The sequence below is a fragment of the Saimiri boliviensis genome, chromosome 1 (genome assembly GCF_048565385.1).
Source record: "Saimiri boliviensis isolate mSaiBol1 chromosome 1, mSaiBol1.pri, whole genome shotgun sequence".
Taxonomy (NCBI): Eukaryota; Metazoa; Chordata; class Mammalia; order Primates; family Cebidae; genus Saimiri; species Saimiri boliviensis.
The window spans coordinates 23,004,511-23,022,995 of NC_133449.1; the positions used below are offsets into that span (position 1 = coordinate 23,004,511).

Below are 18,485 nucleotides of genomic sequence, written 5' to 3' on the forward strand. Positions count from 1 at the left end.
GCCTCTCAGCAAAAGAACTGGAAGGCATTTTCCATGTGAGGAAGGAGGCCATTTCTATTTGATGGGGATCTTAGAAGTAATTTTGCTGCCTGGAATTTTGTTATCCAAACTCCCTCAGACTTTGGTTCTCAGCTGGATGTCTTAGTGATCTCCAAAATTTGCTGATGTTCTGGCTCATAAGAATATGTACTGTTACTTTTAATGAATGAGATTTGTTTTTCCAAGATGTCCCCGAATCAGCTGAGCACCCCAGGTGCAGCCGTGGCACTGGTGCTGGAAAGGGAGGTCAAATGCCTGACTTCAAGGTGCTGGGAGCTAGGTATTCCTGTCTAGATGCGTAGGAGGGAGAAAAAAGCAGAGGCCTTGAGAACTGAGTGCAGGCTCAGGCCAGGCCCTCTGCAAAGAGGAGAACTTTCCCTTTGTCTCCTTGCCCACTGCCTGTCCCTGAGCCTGCAGGACCAGCGGGGCAGAGGACACTTCTGGGGTTTGGCCTGGAGAATTTCTTTCTTCTTTTCTTGTTTTCCACTGCACCATGTGGCTTCAGACTGTGACATTTCTGTTCGATGCCGTCAGTGCCTTGGTTTGAGGAGGATGTCTGTGTACCCAGCTTCCTTGGCCAAGAAGAAATGGTGCCCGGAGCTTGCTGGCAAATGCCCTTGCCCTGTCTCCCTTCCTCTCTCTCCTGCATGACCAGCAGCCAAGGGACAGTTCCTTCTGGCCATTCAGTGGGACGGAGCTAAGGGGGAGGTGATGCAGCAGCAGGCCCCAGACCCCTGTCCTGTGCTTGGTGGGGGTCCGGGAAGAGTAAGGCATGGAACCTGCTAGGACTTGCCTTGCTCCCCAGAGGCCGAATGAGCCCCAGCCCCTGCCCTTCCCCCAGGCGAACCCGCACAGCCAGGGCCCACCTGCTATTTTTAGAAAGCTGTCAGGTGTGCAGGATGCCCAGTTGCTTTCTTCCACCTGTTTCGGCTCATTCTAGGGATCCTGTGTCACTGCCCCAGGCCCCGCTTGTCTTACTGTGGCCTGGGGCCAGCACGAAGCTCCCTCCTGATGCAAACCAGCTACCTTCTGGCCTCACTTGGCCATGGCAAGTCATGTCCCTGACATCCTTGGGCCGGCAGCCATTGTGTCCTCAGAAGCAGAGGTGTGGGGCCCTAATGTTGGGCCCCCGCTGCTTCCTTAAGAGGAAAGTAAAAGCCGAAAGGTAAAAGCAGGTTAGGAAGAACCTGGAGTTGGGATCCCATCATGAGGAGTGTTGAGTCATTGAGTAGAAGGTTCTGGAGCCTTTGTTCTAACAGGAAGGGGCATGGAGTGTCAGTTCAGCAGGAGATGCCCACACGTACCGATGGAGTTAGTTCATTGCCAGCACACGCAGTTCAGAGGAATGTGGGTGCTCGGAGGAAGTGTCACAGGGGAGGGAAACCAGAGCTGTGGCCAGGGCATGCGGGAGGGGTGGCATTGAGGGCAGAGGGACCACAAACGCTGTGCTCTTGGCCTGGCACTGGGACAGCCCATGGCGTGACTGAGGAACCCCGAGGAGGTGTGAGGCCGGTGCAGAGTGCTCTGCAGGGGCAGAGGAGGAGATCCTGGAGAGAGAGTGAGGGTCGCTAGGCATGAGAGGCCCTCAATTCAGGTGAGGTGTCTAGATAAGATCCAGCAGATGGTGGGGAAAACCCCTGAAGGTTGGAGGGGAGAGACAGGAGCCTGGTGGGTTGGTGGCCTGCCCTTCCCGCTGCCTACCAGAGCAACCTGGCCTCATGGTCACAGAGCAGCAGCTGCAGCTACATGTCCAGAGAAACACCTCCGTGGCCTGCCCTCCACACCCAGCTCACAGGTCTCTAGGGTGTGGTGAGCTGGGGCTGGCTCTCTGGCTCCCAAAAGCCCATTGTTAATGTCTCTTCCCTGCTTCTCATTCAGCAACAGCACCTTAGTAGCTCAAAACAGCACATGGGGGAATATTTATACAACAGACACTGGTGGACACCACACATCAGGATCTGGGTGGGTGTTTTCGTCCACCACTAGAAGCACAGCCAGGCATTAAGCATTTACCAGCATAGCTCTGGGTAGCGGGGCGCCCCTGCAGGGTTTCATGCTGGAGCTTGGCATGGTGGACTGAGCAGTGACCACACACGGCTGGCATCGTGCATTGGTGGGCATGCGTCGTGTCACTGCCCTGCTAGGAAGCCAGGATGGGGATGGAGCCTCAGCCAGGAGAACTGGGTGACCTCGGCCATCATTGGCCCATTCTGTAACCAGGCTCCTTAACATGGGCCCCCAGACGCTGGACACAGAGGACACGTGTGTTTCCTGCCTCTCTGCTTCATCACCTGAGCAGGCCCTGCCTAGGCACACTGGACCTCTTTCCAGTCCTTAAGTGCCACCTGCTTCTCCTCCCCTTTAATGCCAGCACATGCTTGCCCCTCCCTCAGAATCCCTCCCCCGCCACCAGCCACCCCAGTGAGGGCCAGGCAGCACTTACGTAATACGTGGTGTCTGTAGGGTCCTTGTGGGTCTTGCCCAGCACAGAAGCCCCACGATGCTGTCTGCCGCACCCCTCCTGCATGCTCGGAGACTGTGGAGCCCGGAACAGGGAGGGACTGCCCTTTCCTGGGGCGGGTGGCGGGGCTTGCCGGCTTCGAAAGCTGTGAGCAGAACTTAGAGGCTGTTCAGACTCCGGGGGCAGAGCCTTTCTCAGGGAAGAGTTGGCTTGGTCTTGACGGCATGGTGAAAGCAGTGGGATTTGTTTGGGGCTCTCGAGTTCTGAAACAACCCACAGCATCCTCCCACAACCTTGCCACATGGGTTGTGCTCTCATGTTAGAGGTAAAGAAACTGAGGGCCAGGTGCTTAGCTTACACCCCGAGGCTCCGTAGGAGCAACTGGTAGTCCTCAGGCCTTGATCTTGATTCCTGGAGCCCTAAACCCCAAGCCAGCTTTCTGCATTGAAGGTTTTGGACCATTCATCTCAAGCAAACATAGACACCAGGAGCAGCCCAGGCTCTACCAGGAGATCAGGGTGCAAGGCCCCTGGGCTACTGCAGACCCCGCCCCACTGCCCGTCCAGGACCTGCCTCTGAGATGGGAGTTAATGGTGGCAATGAACACACTGGTGCACGTGTTGCTCTTTTGGGAAAAGAAAAACCTGGCTTCTAAGAGCTGTTGTATTTTATTTTTCTGTAAAGAAGAAATTAATTTTAGTCTTTCTTTTTGGTTTAAAATGTTGTTCTTTGCTTTTTCCGCCCTACAATTTAAAAGGAAACATTTGTCTGTTGAGAAAAGAAATGGTAATTATAGACTAAAAATTGTTTCTATTCTGATTTGAAAAAGTGACAAAAAAAAATTCCATCGCACAGATGGGGCTCTGCTGACGGAGGGTGTTTAACAATGAGGCCCTGGGCCGGTTTGGGGCTCAGAATGGCTAGAGGTGGGTGTGGGACTGGGTGTCGTGGGGCGGGGGACTGTTTCCGAGGCTGGTCTCTATTTCCAACGCTGGTTAGTAACGAGTTCCTACCCCCTCCGTGTGCTTCACCAGCGCGAGGAAGAAGACATGACTGAAGCTGTCACCTGTGGACTCTGTGGTCCCTGTAAGGTGGGCTGTGCAGGACAAGGCCACACACTGCTTTGCACAGCCCCTGAGCCCAGAGAGCCACTGGCCTTATTCCCTTAGCCCAGAATTTCACTTTTCAGCCTCACAAAATTACGATTGCTCCAAGTCCTTTGATCAATAAAGCAGGAAACTGATTAGACTGTGAAATTCAACTAATAATGTCATGCTGTTAACCCTCAATCAATGGGGACTGAGCTCAGAGTGAAGGCTATTTCCTAAATCCATATTACCCTTTGGACACATGTATTTACTTTCTTGAAGAAATCCTAGGGGAACGCCTTTCTTTCCTGCCAACGCAGCCTGATTCACGGCGCTATCTCTGCAGCCACCCTGGAGGTGCTGCCGCGTGTGTGGTGTAGAAGCCAAGAGAGAGTCGCGTCTGCAAGTTGGCTGGGTTAGGGCTGCCCCTTGGGCCTTGGGGACAGAAACTCAGAGCTTCTGTTGCAGGTGTGATCCCTACAGGCCCAGCTCACCCTTACCCGCCCCTCGTCGCTAGAAGCGTCTCTTTGGGGTTGATGCTGAGCCACCCTCTACCCCTATGTAGGGCTGAAGTATACAGTACTGGCTGAAAAGCTCCTTTTCATTTAATCTTTTAGGAGACAGGGTCTCGCTGTCACCCAGGCTGGAGTATGCGGTGGCACCATCATGACTCACCAAGGCCTAGAACTCCTGAGAACAAGGGATCTGACAGTCTCAGCCTCCCAAGTAGCTGGGACTACATGTGTATGCCACCACGCCTGGCTTTTTTTTTTTTTTTTTTTTTTTTTTTTTCCTATAGAGATAGAATCTTGTTATGTTGCCAAGGCTGGTCTTGAACTCCTGGCCTGAAGAAGCAGTCCTCCCGCCTGACCCTCCCAAGGCACTGGGATTGCAGGCATGAGCCCCCATGGCTGGCTGAGAGCTCCATTTTAAAGTGGATACTGGGTTCACACCAGCACTATGCACGTGGCAGTATGGGGTTTGCTGAGACCTTTGTGTGTCAGTCTCATGAGAGAGAGCAGGGGTCATGGTTCTTATTTTCCTCCTCCTTTTGCCCCACCTCAGCCCCTGTTGCCCACCAGCCCTCACCAAAGCATAGGCTCAGTATAGACCTGGGTGACTGGACGTGATGGGCATACTGAAGAGGAGAGGGAGGGCAGATGGAAGGGCTGTTTTCAGGGCCGGTTTGGAGAGTAGAGTGTCATAGGTCTAGTTCAGATACCGGATCTAGCTTAGACCAGCCTCCACCTGTGGGCTGGCTCTAGGGCTCACAGAGGCTAGGCTGAGCCTCCCACTCCTCCTGAGACAGCCTGGGTGGCCAGCATTTGCAGACTGGGTTCTGGTCACAGTATGACAAAGGCTTGCCCATTGTAGCATCAAGGACTGAGTCTCAGGTGTGCCCATGTCCTGAGAGGCCACGGCTTGTCACTCACCAAAGCGGTGAGGATGGATCAAGCTGGGCATCAAGCACAGCCATCAGGACCAGCTCAGACACGGCACTTCAGTCCTTCTGGCTTTTTCCATGTGCTCTTCAGTACATAGCCTCAGCTCTGCAGGGCCAGGAGGGCAGTTGCTATTATCCCCATTTAATGGATAAAGAAATTGGGGCTGGGTGATTGAGGGGCGTACAGTCATACCACCAAAGAAGAGGCCGAGCCAGCTCTAGAACTGTGGCAGAGAGCCCTCTGGGCGCCTGAGTTCTCTCCAGGAGGCTGTTCTGGAATCAGCGAAGTCTTTGTCCTCTTTTGGCCTTGCGGTTGATGAGGAGGAGCTCACACGCCCTTCCATGGGCCCTCCCACGGCTTGTCCTCCCAACCTGTCAGTTCCATCGTGCTGGAATGTTGCCAAGGATCAGACCCCCCTCTCTAAAAGTGGTGATGGTATTTAATAACTAATTACTCTAATGATCCTGCAGAAATGCTGGAGACCTGTTTTAGGAGAGATGTCAATTAGAGCCATCTGCACGGTGAATAAAGGAGCCCTACCCCAGCTGTACTGTTGAAACATGTTAGCGTTTTCCTACCAGCGGCCATATGGTACTTAACGAAAGTGAATTGTTCACACTGCACAACCCGCGCCTCCTGATGAATACTAGCATTTTGTTTTGGAAAATAGTTCTTCCATCGTGTGGAATATTTTTCAATGCAGTAAGTAGCAAGTTGGAAGCCACAAGCCCTTGAATGCAAAAAGACTCCCATCACCTCAAGATGCTCTTCCCTCCATCCCAGCCCATCCCCTGGCCCCGCCCAGCTGCCAAGCCGAGCTCCACCCCAGCTCCCACATCCCGCCTGGGCCCAGTTCTTAGCATTTGTTTCTGAATCTGCTCAGGAGGGCGGAGGTCACCAAGGGTTCTTGCCGCATCCCACCAGCTTTTGTGTCTGTATAAACTTAAAAATGAGAAGCCTGAAGCCGCACACAGCATTGAGCTCTCTCTGGAAGTATGCAGACATGGGCAGAATCTCCCCAGAGTTGAAAAGTAGGGTGGGGTGTTGAACTGGGTGTGTGACCTCAAAGAAGCGTTCATTTTCTATTTGTAGTATGTTCGTTCTAAGAAGGGCAAAGCTCAGGTTGGCACCTGGACGTGCAGTGAGGTGGAGGGGGAGCTGGGACTGTTTCTGGGACTCGGCAGAAGCCTGGCTGAGAAGCGTCTCTCCTCCTTGTCACCAGTACTGACAAGTTTCCAATCACTAGTGACCGAAAGTCATTGCCACATAGTGGCTGGAGAGCTGGGGCCAGGGTGCAGCCACTCTGTGGGTTCCATTAACCCAAAACAGGCATGTTGGGTTCTCGTTGCCTGGGATGTTTCAAAAGCAGACCAGTGCCACCATGGGACCTAGCTGGGGGATGAGGCTTAGTGTCATCATGCACGAAGGAGAAGAACAGGTGACTGCCCCGACCAGTTCTGTCGCCCACCCACCCACTGCCAGATGGCACTGGCAAGGGGACCCACCACCTCCCTCATGGGGCTCAGTGGCCTCAGTGAGCTGAGACCCTGCCTCAGAGCCGCCAGGAGGGAGCTGCTTTATTACAGACTGCCCTGGGACCAATGGGATTTCACTTGCCAGGAATATCTATTCCAGAACTTTCCCTAAAACCAGAGTCACTTATTAAAGCTTAATAAAAGGCAAGATTGACTGCAGTTGATGACAGAGAGGATCTGCTGCAAGTCCTGGTACCCAAGACGTTCTTCACAAAGCCGTGGCCCATAAATCTCACTTATTTCCAATTCTGCAGCAGCTGATCTCAAGTTACAATAATGATCCTAGGTTCAGCTGAACATGTCCTTAAAGGAAATCCTTCTGGGTAAAAAATAGCAGAAATGTGCTGCCATCTGCCCCTCATCAGCAGACTGCACTATTTGCTTTCCACGCCTGTGGTCCGGGTATTTTCTTATTCTCTTTGATACCTGGGACCATAAGAGATGTGGACCTGGAAGAACCAAGTCGCCATGACTCCCAAGTGGCCCCTCAGTAAGGGACCTCAACAGGATGACCAACGCCCGGTGGCAGCCTCTACAACCCTTGACTATGGAAGCTGCCAGAGCATCTCCAGTAAGTCAGCAGCCTTTCCACTGGATCCATTCCAGAATGACCCCCTCAGACCAGAACCCGCTCTATTTGGGGGCCATGCCTGGGAGTTACTCCAGAGAGTTAACTTTTCCCGGTGGGAGAGGGGTGGAAGGAAAGGCTGGGGCCATTTGGCATATGCTGCCTGGTCTGAACATGAATGCTGTGCTCAGACACTGAATTTGATGAAGTGCATTATAAAATTGAAAAACAAATTTAAAACTCTATTAACTCCCTGTAATGGCCTCCTCCTGCAGTCAGTCCGTAGACAGCGCCGGCTCACTGGCAAGGAGAAAAAGTGCTCCGGTTTGCAATGTGCTTGGCTTGCAGCAGAGTGGAGACGGCGGGAGCTGGTGAGGGGAGTGGGAAGTCCACGAACCCAGGGCGACACCCGGGCCCCTCCCTGCCAGCAGGCCTTCATGGGATGCACATCAGCAAGGCTAGATTTTATCTTGTTCCTGTGTTAAAATCTCAATTCCACTTTCCTTTGAGACTGAAACACTTCCTTCAAGAATGAACCACTGGAGTGACAAGATTCTAAGATTATCTTAACTCGGGACTGAGGCCTGGGGGGTGGGGAGCTCACTAGAAGCCTGTGGTTTGGGGGTCAGCATGGGGGTGGGTGTCAGGTGGAGGGAGGTGTGTTCCCAGCATCTCCCACTACACCCTCTGCAGGGGACGGGTCAGGGCAGGGAGACTGTTCGCCACAGGCCTCTGCAAATAGAGGCGCGTTCAGGGTAAGGGGAGGATTGGCCCAGCTCCAGGCCACCAACTGGAGAGAGGCAAACTTTTGTTGAGAAGGGAGACAGCCCCGCAGCTGTGTGTGCACGTGGGCAGAGAGGAGGAGCTCAGCTGCGGTGAGAACGCCTGGGGGGCCGAGGGGAGGGTTCCCTCCAAGTCTCTGCAACTCACAGGCTCCCAAGCTGAGGAGCAGAAAGCGCTGCCTGGCCTAATCTTTGGCGAGTTCAAGGGATTTTCTGCCAACCAGTGGCTTCCCTGTGTGAGAGCATCTCTAGGTTCTTCCTGAGCACATAAAGTGGTTTGGAGATACTCAGGGAGGAAAAGGTGTACACATGCAGCAGACCTGAGTGTCCAAAGGCAGCAGAGAAACCATGTGTATGCGTGAGTGTGTGCGTGGGGCAAGTGTGCAAGAATGTGGTGTGTGTGTGTAGGGTGAGTGCAAGAGTGTGGTGTGTGTGTAGGGTGAGAGCAAGAATGTGGTGTGTATGTGTGTGTAGGGTGAGTGCATGAGTGTGGTGTGTATGTGTGTAGGGTGAGTGCATGAGTGTGGTGTGTGTGTGTAGGGTGAGTGCATGAGTGGTTGTGTGTGTGTAGGGTGAGTGCATGAGTGTGGTGTGTGTGTGTAGGGCGAGTGCATGAGTGTGGTGTGTGTGTAGGGGGATTGCATGACTGTGGTGTGTGCATAGGGCGAGTGCATGAGTGTGGTGTGTATGTGTAGAGTGAGTGAGTGTAGTGTGTGTGTGTAGGGTGAGTGCTTGAGTGTGGTGTGTGTGTGTAGGGTGAGTGCATGAGTGTGGTGTGTGTGTGTAGGGTGAGTGCATGAATGTGGTGTGTGTGTAGGGGGATTCCATGACTGTGGTGTGTGTGTAGGGCGAGTGCATGAGTGTGGTGTGTATGTGTAGAGTGAGTGAGTGTAGTATGTGTGTGTGTAGGGTGAGTGCTTGAGTGTGGTGTGTGTGTGTAGGGTGAGTGCATGAGTGTGGTGTGTGTGTGTAGGGTGAGTGCATGAATGTGGTGTGTGTGTAGGGGGATTCCATGACTGTGGTGTGTGTGTAGGGCGAGTGCATGAGTGTGGTGTGTATGTGTGTAGGGTGAGTGCTTGAGTGTAGTGTGTGTGTGTGTAGGGTGAGTGCATGAGTGGTGTGTGTGTGTGTGTGTAGGGCGATTGCATGAGTGTGGTGTGTGTGTGTAGGGTGAGTGCATGAGTGTGGTGTGTGTGTAGGGTGAGTGCATGAGTGTGGTGTGTGTGTAGGGTGAGTGCATGAGTGTGGTGTGTGTGTGTAGGGTGAGTGCATGAGTGTGGTGTGTGTGTAGGGTGAGTGCATGAGTGTGGTGTGTGTGTAGGGTGAGTGTGGTGTGTGTGTAGGGTGAGTGGTGTGTGTGTAGGATGAGTAAGAGTGGTGCGTGTAGGATGAGTGTGTAAGAGTGGTGTGGGGGGTGTGGTGTATGTGTATGTGTGTGTAGGGTGAGTGCATACGTGTGTGTGTAGAGTGCATAAGAGTGGTGTGTATGTGTGTGTAGGGTGAGCGTGTAAGAGTGTGGTGTGTGTGTAGGGTGAATGCGTGAGTGTGGGGCATGGGGGTGAGCGTAAGAGTGCGGTGTTTGTGTATGTAGGGTGAGTGTGTAAGAGTGGTGTGTGTATGTGTGTGTAGGGTGAGTGTGTAAGAGCGTGTGGTGTGTGTGTAGGGTGAGTGCATAAGAGCGGTGTGTGTGGGAGTGAGTGTGTAAAAGTGATATGTGGGTGGGGTGAGTGTAAGTGTGGTGTGTGTAGGGTGAGTGTGTAAGAGTGTGGTGTGTGTGTGTGGATATCTGTGTGTGCACAAGTAAGCAGTGTCTTCTGACGTGGCTGCTTGTGGACTAGTCCTGGGGCATGGGTTTCATGTGGGCTCCTGCATCAGGGAAAGTCTTTTTCTGAGAGTTCCCCCACCCTCTGGGGCTGGCATTCTACCCACTTTGGAAAGGAGGCTGGGACGGTCTAAGCAGGGTTTCTGTGGAGACTTTTAGCTCCTGGCCCAACAGGATTCATGGCATTTGGCGTCAGAGAAAACGTGAACCTCTGCCGGGAGTGAAACAGCTGATGCCAAACAAGGAGGCGTGGGCCGTGGCTGTAGCTCTGCGCAGCCTCTGGGGAGCCCTGATGCTGGCTTGCAGATCAAAGCTGGGAGACCTGGGAGCTCCCTGAAAGCTCTTTCCCTGGCACCTGCAGATGGGGTGGGGTGTTTGGGCTGAGTGGTGTACAGGGAAGGGAGATGGCATTTGTAACAGTGTGAGGACCCCCCCACTCACGGGACTCACAGTGTAAATAAGAATTGGGGCATTTATGCCAATGAAGAGAACAGAATCTCCTTATGCTAACAGTCTAGAAGATCCACTTGCGGACAGTTGAAATGCGAATTACAAGCCAACTGTGCGTTCAAACTTTGGGAATCTGGTTTTGACTATTTTGTATCAATAACACTGCTTTTTTAAAAAAAAACGCATTTACTAATTAACTCCCTTTATTTTAAATACATGAGACTTTCCTATGGTATTTTGTTGTTGTTGTTTTGTTTCTTTGAGACAAAGTCTTGCTCTGTCACCCAGGCTGGAGGACAATGGCGCGATCTTTGCTCGCTGCAACTTCCGCCTCTTGGGTTCAAGCAATTCTCCTGCCTCAGTCTCCCAAGTAGCTGGGATTACAGGTGTCCACCACAGCGCCAGCTAACTTTTGTATTTTTAGTAGAGATGGGGTTTCACCTTGTTGGCCAGGCTGGTCTCAAACGCCTGACCTCATGATCCACCTGCCTCGGCCTCCCAAAGTGCTGGGATTATAGGCGTGAGCCACTGTACCTGGCCTGGTGTGTGTGTGTGTGTGTGTGTGTGTGTGTGTGTGTGTGTGTGTTTTAAAATAAATGTGTACACTATGAGGTGTTTGCACAGCGCTTTTTGAGGCATGTAATGTTGCTCCTGTCGTTTTAATTGATATTTGAACCAAGTGAGGACCCGCCAGTAGTTGAAAGTCCCCAGTTTTAGGGAGGCCTTTCAGAGGATCCACGGGTTCAGTTCCCACGTCCCAGCGTGCAGCACCTATTTTATCGTATCTCTTCCCACAGCACAGGAAACAGAACAGCCTGGACTTCAGACCGGGAGGCCTGTGTTGACTCCAGGGACAATGCTTTGTGGCCCTGGAAAGTCACTGGGCCACGTTGCAGTTAGTATGACTTACCTTGTAGGGTCCTTCTCATCATTATTATTTGTATTAAATACAGTCACATTTGTGCAACACGTAGCCCAAGGCCTGTTCCTAACAGGCATTCAAGAAGTGATGGTTATTATGTCTCAGTGCCTTCATGGACACACTGTGTCTTCCCAGCCTGGAATTTCCCACTCTTTCTTATATTCTGTTGAAATCCTGTGGGTCCTTTCAGAGGCTACAGTGAATGCTCCCTCCTCCGAGAAGCCTTTCTGGTTCGCCTTAGCCAGAATGACTTTTTTCTTTGCAGCATCACAAGTTGCTAACTTCTGTTCCAGCCCAAGTTCCCATCTTCCTTCTCATCTGCTCAGTGTCTCTCCAGCTGCCCTGAGCTGCCCCTTTCCTGCCACAGCAGGGCCCAGCTCTGTGTGCGGCACAGAGAGGCTCGTAGTGTGAATGTGTTTTGAGTTGTTGAGTGAAGCTGAGGTCCCACGGTCTCTTTGGGGCTCCAGTGCTTCAAAACTTCCCTTGCCAGACTACTGTGGGTGGCTAGCCAACTGCAGAATCAGAAAGAAACACAGTGCCTTTTCTGCTAACTTAGAGCTGAGGGCATCATGGATTTCACAGCCTAGAACCACCTGCAGGCTTTTTGGATCCCCTAATCCTGTATCGACTGGCCCCGAAAGCAGCTGCTAAAATGCAGTCTGACGTGAAGGAACGTTCTGGGCTGGTGGAAATGGTCTTCGTTGTGATTGAGGTGGTGGTTAGGCAGATGCATGCATGCGTCAAAACTCATCAGACTGTGCACTTAAGATGTGGACAGCTCCTTTATGAACATTATATCCCCATAAAATTAGTTAATTCTTTTAAAATGTGGCCTGACCAGACAGGCTGGGCACAGGGGCCTGTTGTGGTCTTCCTGTGGCCTTAGGAAATGTGGCTCATGCCAGCATGTCACGGGATTGCTCTGGGAGGGAAAGAGACAGAGCAGTCTCTGCATTTGTGGAACTTAACCCTTTAAGTCCTGTGCTGGGCCTTCATGCACAAGTACCTCCTTATCCTCTCCCAGGAGACCTCACCCTGGCCTGCCTCCAAAGAAGGCAGAGCCAAGTCTCACACGGCCACAAGCTGAGGCCTGCATCGCACAGGAGAAGAGAAGATTAAAATCAATGTAAAACCCAGGGCTCCTCTATCAGATATGTATACACCCGTGTTAATAGCAGCATTATTCACAGTAGCCAAAAGGTAGAAGCAACTCAGGAGTCCATTGATGAATGAACGGATACACAAAATACGTTGTATACATACAACTGAATATGATCTAGTCTTGAAAAGGAAGGCAGCACTCTAGTCATGGATTCCTACTACAACATAGATGGACTTTGAAGACATTATGCTAAGTGAGGTGAGCCAGACAAAGAAAAGGATAAATATTATATGAGTCCACTGACAGGAGGTACCTAGAGCAAATTCATAGAGACAGAAAGTAGAATGGTGGGTACCAGGGGCCTGGGGAGGCGGGAAAGGATAGTTATTGTTTAGTGGGCATAGAGTTTCAATTTGGGAAGATGAAACGTTTTGAAAATGGACAGTGGTAATGGTTACACAACGTTGAGAATGTACTTAATGCCATTGAAAATGTACACTTAAATGGCTAAAATGGTCAGTGTTATGTTTTGTGTATTTGACTACAATAAAAAAAAATTAAAGAAGAGCAACAAAAGAATCCAAGGCCTGAGCCAGCCTTCTGACCAGGGGACTGCTTAGCGGAGGATGTGGTTTCTAGTCTGAGAAGGAAACAGAAGCCCTCTCTGACTTCCAGGCCCTTTCAGAGCGACAGGTATCCTTCCTAAATGCCAGGTTTCTGTTGTCAAGACGAAGGTGGGTGAGCACATATCGCACCACTGGTTTAACTTGATTTTTCTTACGTGACTCTCTTAGGCTACATGTAGCCTGAACCTGACAAAGGAGGGTGAATTTTACTCTATTGAACCAGCAATTCCCAGCATCATGATTGGGTGACCCCATCCTCAAGACCCAAGGGGCTTCAAGCTGCAGAAATTAGAGTATGCTCTGTGGACAGCAGCTTGGCTGTAAGGGTGGGTTGGCTCCTGGCCTGTAATTCAGAATGACACCTTGGCATTTGTCGCAGCAGGGGGCTGGTCTGGTGCCGTCAGGGCCATGCTGTCCTCAAGCAGGCGTGCCACGGAGAGTTTAAAGAAGGCTGACTCTCCTCATTTTGCCATGGGGACCATTTGATTTCTTCTTCGAATGGCAGAAGGCCTGGGCCATCAAACTCGCAGGCAATACTTCCCATGCTCAGAGGAGAGGGCGCCTCGGCACACCAGCCTGTCAAGGGGGCTGCCGACCTTTTTGTTTATAAAGCAATGCTGGAATCTTGAGTCCTGATCACTCTCCATGAAGGTTTGCTGCACTCAGGCCTGTAGGAGGACAAAGAGAATCTGTTGGAAGGGGCTGAGCCCATGCTATGAAAAGAAGCTCTGTACTGTTTATGTTCTGGTTGATGTAGATAAACAGGTACCACGCATATAGTAAAGGAAGGATAGTGACATTCTAAGACAAACTTCTGGTTTCCTTCCTACCTAACGAAATCATGAAAGACACATCTCGCACACACACACATGTGTGCACGCTTGCTCTCTCCCTCTCTTTCCACCCCCCCCCCCAAGTGTGGTGCAAAGGGCTGTTCTGGACCTGCTGGCATCCCCGTTTTGTCCATTACATCCCTGTTCTTGGCAGAAACTTGAAGTGCATATGCTGCTCTGGTCCCACTCCACCTTGCCCCTGGATGCCACTTTCTTGCAGTCTGACTTTCTGTCTCTGAATTTTCATTTGTCCTGAGTTCCCTGAGTCACCGGTTGCCCTTAGGCTCTGTTGGCTGGTTCAGTTGGTGGGTGCCGCTGCCACCACCCTTCATGGGCAGTGCTGCAGCTTCCGTGCCCCTGGCTCCCCTCTGAACACTTTGTTGCCTCAGGGGGAGGGGTCCGCTTCCCCCCTTTGCCTTCTCTGTCATACTACAGTGCAGGAAAGGGCATTCAAAGTCCTTTAGGAAGGACGAGTAACTTCTAAGGTGAGTTTGAGCTGCAGATTCCTGCAGTGGGCAGAAACGTGGATAACTACACATACACACACAGGCACACAAACACACACACACAGGCACACACACACAGGCACACACAGTCACACACATAGGCACACACACACATAGGCACACACACACACAGGCACACACACAGACACACACACAGACACACAGGCACACACACTTCTCCAGCAGATCAGGAGGAAGCATCCTGTGTAACCACTCATACCCAATATTATGTCAGTTGCATTCATGCTTAGAATGCAGAGTTGTAACCATACAAGATACCAGGATTCATCTGTTGGCAGAATTTGGAGCACAGAACCGCAGGGACTAAAGGAAGTAGGAGGCCCCATCTGGGTATTTGGGAAGGGATGGTTCATCACTCTTTGCTGAGATTTGGGGCATTTGGAACTTGGCCACCTGTAAGAAGCTGCATGTCGAGTGGGAAGCTGGAGAGGCAGGGCTCAGGGCAGCTGGCACCACCAACTTAGGGACGGAAGGCTGGATTCTCAAGGAGCTCGTTGGATCCCAATTTGATGCTTTGGGCTGTTAGAGGTTTTGGAATGTGTCCAAAGGGTGGTAGGATTCATGCCACAGCCTTCATGACAGTAGGAAGTACTTCCAAATCCCATGATGATTTATCTGTGAGGAAAAAGGAGGCTCTGGTCTACAAAGGAAAGTTGCTTTGGAAGCACTGAGGGTACCTACAGACCTCACTTTGAGAATCAGAACCAGGGTGAATCACTGAGCCTATTTGGCTGGACCCCAATTAGCATTTGGGAAAACAGACCAGAAGGAACAAAGACTTACCCAAATTCACACCAGCAATAAGTAGCAGAACTAGGAGGGATCTCGGGTTTCTCTTGACTTGTAGTCCAGGATTCCTTTGGCCACGGAAACAGAATGATGAACCAAGTAAGGCAGTACTTCTCAGTGGATTCTGCGTATCTAAAACCTCTCAAGTGATGCTGGACCTAAGGACCACACTTTGAGAAACAAAGATGCCTGATGTCAGTTTCACTTGCAAGGAAGCCAGATGGCATTGGTGCAAAGCTGGAATTCCTAATTCTCCATCGTATCTGTTTGGCTCCATTCTTGTTCTGTTTTATCTTTATCAAGATGTCTAAAAGCTTTTGGCCTAGACCCTCAACAAGGAGATTATCTGTCATCCTTTGTCAGCTCCTTGCCACCCAGATCCCAGCCTCTCTGTGCCATGCAGGAAGCTAAAATCGTGACTGAAACATACATTCCAGACACTCAGAAGAGTGTGCCTGTGGCTTTGTGGGGGTGAATGTGAGAATGATCTTTGGTCGTGGGGAGGGACACATTGTGGAATATGTCACTCTGTTAGCTGTCTAGGCTGCACATTTGTGACAGTGTGACAATTTGTGCCATTGATCTCTTTCAGAATAAGAGGTTCTGAGTGGCAAGACTGTCAGGGCCTTTGCTTTTTCCACCAGTTCTCACTGACCTGGAAATCTTTCCTAGAGATTTGGAGCCTAGATTGAGAGAAGGGACAGAAGGCACCTCTGAGTAGCTGACAAAACAAGTAGGGATCACCAAATGTGTGCATACAAAATCTCGCTCGTTCTTCGTCATCAGCTCCTCTGGCTTTAAGTCAGAATTGTTCTTTAAAAAATACAAATTGACTGTAAGATTGATTACATGCATTCCAAATTCAGAGCAAATTCTGCAAACTCCTGATCTGGCAAGGGTGAAGAGAAGGGTTGGGAAAGATCATACCAGAAAGAAAATTTTGCTAGAAGCTAATCAGAGGTGAAGCAATTGCCAAACTCTCAAATTCTACATCCACACTTAGAAAGCACAGTAACCGCCTGGGGCCGATGAGCGTAGGGACACTGGACCCCTGAGTTCTGGAGATGATACTGATTCGCAGCCCTGGTGTCTCTCACATTCAGTTCTATTCAGCATATTGGGAAGTATGCAGTGTACTGCAGAATATTTTATCTTTTAAATGGCTAAAATGTTTTGTGCTTGTTTAAGATCAGATGTTGAAAGGGATACATTTCAGTTACCTCACAAATATGTCTGTATGTAAGAAAAATGAGACATTTAATAATAATCCTAGCAGACTGATGGTGCTTTGCTATCCTATCCTACCTCCTTTTTTTTTTTTTTTTTTTTGAGACAGGGTCTTGAGCTTTGTCACCCAGGCTGGAGTGCAGTGCTGAGATCGTGGCTAACTGCAACCTCTGCCTCCTGGGCTCAAGCCATCCTCCTGCCCCGGCCTTCTGAGTTGCTGGGACGACAGGGCCTCATCATCAAACCCAGCTAATTTTTGTATTTTTTTAAGAGGTAGGGTCTCATTATGTTGCCCAGGCTAGTCTTGAATTCCTGGGCTCAAGTGATCCTCCTTCCTCGGTCTCCAAAGTGCTGGGATTGCATGGGCCACTGTGCCCGGCCGTCATCCTGCCTCCTTCCGATTCCTTCAGATGTTTTATCTCCTCATTCTCTTTTTCCAGCCTCTTCCTGGCAGTCTCCATAGTTTAGCTTAGGTATGCTTTTCTCTTTCCACAGTTTGACCGATTATTCCCTAAACTCCAATGACTCCAAAAGCTTGTGTCTATAAGCTCCACCTTCTGCTAAGCAACCTTCATCCCATCGTTCCACCCCCGACCACCCTCCTCCTCTGTAATCCTCGTCGCGGCGAACAGGCGTGCCGCCCACCAGCCCTGCGGATTGACGCTGGCATCCTCCCACTTAGGAACTTCCTCGTTTCTGGCTCCTAGTTGTTTCCCCCGCCCCATACCCAACCCTCCTCAGTCCTCGCCTGGGCCATGTGCCTCCACGTCCCCGGGATCTTCTACATCCGAGCTCCCGTCTTGCCGTCCCGCTCCCTTGTACCTGCTCAGTCCCTCAGAAGTGCTCCCTTTTCCTCACACTTCCTCCCCCTGGGCCATGGTCCACACCTGCACTGTCCAGGACAGTTGCCACTAGCCAGTATTGAATTCAATTACAATTGAATGAAATGTAAACTTCAGTTCCTCAGTCACAGTGGCCACTTGTCAAGTGCTCCACAGCCCCAGGGGCTACGGGCTCCCATTCCACAGACGTGGAAGCGTTTCCACCACTGCAGAAAAGGTTACTGGCTAGGGCTGGTCCATGTTGTCCTTTCCTCTGAGCAACTTTCTTTCCCCTCTCCTTCTCTCTGAATCCTCCCTCTTCCCCAAAGAGTCACAAAGACATCCTTACATTGAAAACCTCATCTTCAGCAGCACAGAACTTGGCACTTCTCTGAGGGTACATTAGAACATAGAACTCTTTTTTTTTATTATTATACTTTAAGTTATGGGGTACATGTGCAGAACGTGCAGGTTTGTTACATAGATATGCACATGCCATGGTGGTTGGCTGCATCTATCACCCCGTCATCTACATTAGGTATTTCTCCTAATGCTATCCCTCCCCAATCCCCCCACCCCCTGCTATCCCTCCCCAATCCCCCCACCCCCTGCTATCCCTCCCCAATCCCCCCACCCCCTGCTATCCCTCCCCAATCCCCCCACCTCCTACTATCCCTCCCCAATCCCCCTACCTCCTGCTATCCCTCCCATGGCCCTCCGCCCCTGACAGGTCCTGGTGTGTGATGTTCCCCTCCCTGTGTCCATGTGTTCTTATTGTTCCGCTCCCACTTATGAGTGAGAACGTGCAGGGAACATAGAACTCTTTCGGTTGTAGTAGATGGGACCCCAACTCAAACTGACTTAAGCAAGAAAGGAAATGTGTTAGCTCTTGTAACAGAGAGATGCAGCCCAGGCTTCCGCACAGCCAGACCCAGTCGCTCATGTACCATAGGACCTAGCCATCCCTCCTCCACTGCCCTCTGGCTGGCTTCATCCTCTGCCCTGCAGACCATCCCCGCCTCATGACCAGGGAACACAGCCAGGAGCTGGCCCCACTTACAACATCTTTACTCGGCATGATCCCGAAGGAAGAGAGACCTTTGTTTTTGGAGTTCATACATCGTATCTATGGGATTTGGATCTATGTGGGTCAAGGACACTGAATCAATTCTTATGCCAGGGGGCTAGAACACCCTGATTTGCCTGGCCTGGTCACATACTAACCCCAGGGGTGGGGCACAACACCCAGCCATAGCTAACGGGGCTCCCTGTGGGAGAGAAAGATCCTACTATCAGACAAAGGAGGGAATGGAGCAGACAAAACACAGATTTCAGAACTGAATTCTGTTTGGAACCTTTCTCACTTTCTTCACTTGACAGGAATCTGGATGCCTGACAAAGTATCTGAACAGATGTTCAACAATACTGGGTGCGTTAATGGATGGAGA

General features: G+C 51.0%; 1 protein-coding gene across 4 annotated transcripts in view; it reads left to right on the forward strand.

The window, feature by feature from the left end:
• KLHL29 (kelch like family member 29) overlaps positions 1-18,485 on the forward strand; it is a 332,691-nt gene that overhangs the window by 139,135 nt on the left and 175,071 nt on the right. The gene's annotated exons all lie outside the window — the stretch shown is intronic.